Raw genomic sequence first — 1,795 nt, forward strand, 5'->3', positions numbered from 1 at the left:
CCATCAGGCATGTTCATGAACACCATGGGGTCCCATCATCCCAACTGTTCTTCTTTGCCCCTTCAAAAATTGCTCTGAAATAACCTGACATAGGCACTTTTCAGTCCAAACCCGGCCTGCTGGGGGTCAAAATAAACCCCTGGGGCCCAGCACAAGTGATGAACCTTGAGGTTCTTTACAAAACCAAGCAGCAACAACAACAAAGCTTGAAAACGAGGTGCACAGGGATGGTTCCCAACCTGCAGCCCTTGCTTTAGGAAAAAAAACAGGCACATTTCTAAAGTTCCTACACCATAAACATTAGACTGTTTTGTTTCTCCCTTTGCTGATCTTTCCTCCAGAAGGGTCTGAGCTGATCCAGCCCCAGCAAGCAATCTTGGAATCAGAACAGCTTGGGTTGGAAGGACCCAAGACCATCTTGTTCCACCTCCCTGCCATGGTTAGAGACGCCATTCACTAGGTCAGGTTGCTCATCCAACCTGGCCTTAAACACTTCCAGGGATGGAGAATCCACAAAATTTGGATATTTGCAAATGAGGGGGGTGAAGGAGATTTAAGGAAATCTTACAGACATCTTGCCTTTTGATTGCTACAGATCTTGGTGTCAAGACAGCATATCCAGAGTGAACCTTCCCAATCCTCTAAATTGGCAAACCACATCCAGGAGAAGAAACAAAAACCACAAATGGAAAAAACCTCCCAAAAAACAACAACAACAAAAGAAATCCCACAACCTGCCCAAAAAACCAACAAACCACCTAGAAAATCATTTAACACCATTTTAACCAGAGGTGAGATACCCCCTGCCAAAATTTCAAGTCTTAAGCTATTATTCCAACATTATTCTGATACCAAATCCCAAACACAGCACTGTACACCAGGTACTGAAAAAAACAAATTAACTCTATCCCAGTCAAAACCAGGACATCACCCAAAACAAGAAAAAGAGTGGGGAGATTTGGGTTTAATGCAGTTATGCTGTTTTGGAACGTTCAGACATTGTGGAACTGAATCCTTGGTTTAATGGTTTAAACTGTAGGCATTTAATACCACATTTAACTCCTTGAACACGTGGCATCTAGCTACTGGGAGCCCAGTCTCTCCTGGTGGTGACCTTGCCAGCTCCTCCTGGAAGATGACCAGGAAGGAGAAGAGCATGGAATACACAGGAGAGCATGCAAGGATGACTTTACAGGGCTTAAGTCTCTTCCAGGAGTTTTGAGACTCTTTCCAGAGCTACATCCTATGGGAACAGAGTGGAAAACTGGGCCCCATATTAATTCCCTTTCATACATCAAACTATATTTCCCCATTATAATAAGTTATTGTTATTATAGCAGGTGTCCCATGCTGGAAATTTTAGCCCCACCAGCAGTCCAGCTTTCTGGAGGATATCAGCTTATCTGAAACGATTCCAGGCACCAGGGAGGACATCAAATACCTCCTTGTCTGGCGCTATGTGGTCTATCCCAGCGTCTCCAGACCTGCTCTTTGCAAACACTGTCCACTGTCACAGCTAATCACAGTCCCCCAGAGGCAGCTGGATCCATGGAGCAGGAGTTACACCCTTCCCTGAGCCCATCAACTTCTGAGGAGCCTCATTCCCCTCCAGCAGGTTCCTAACCCGATGCACAAAGACAGCCTCCCTCCCAGGCAGAAGTTCATTTTCCTCCCTTACTGACTGACTGGTTGGCATTAAGCAGCTCTTTGTAGCCAGGCTGGTTTGTGGCTGGAAACCAGCGGGAAGTGGATTTTTGCTTGTCTTCACAACCAGATCATACAGGACCTGATTGCC

The sequence above is a fragment of the Corapipo altera genome, unplaced genomic scaffold, assembly GCF_003945725.1.
Source record: "Corapipo altera isolate COAL_440 unplaced genomic scaffold, ASM394572v1 295, whole genome shotgun sequence".
Classification (NCBI taxonomy): domain Eukaryota; kingdom Metazoa; phylum Chordata; class Aves; order Passeriformes; family Pipridae; genus Corapipo; species Corapipo altera.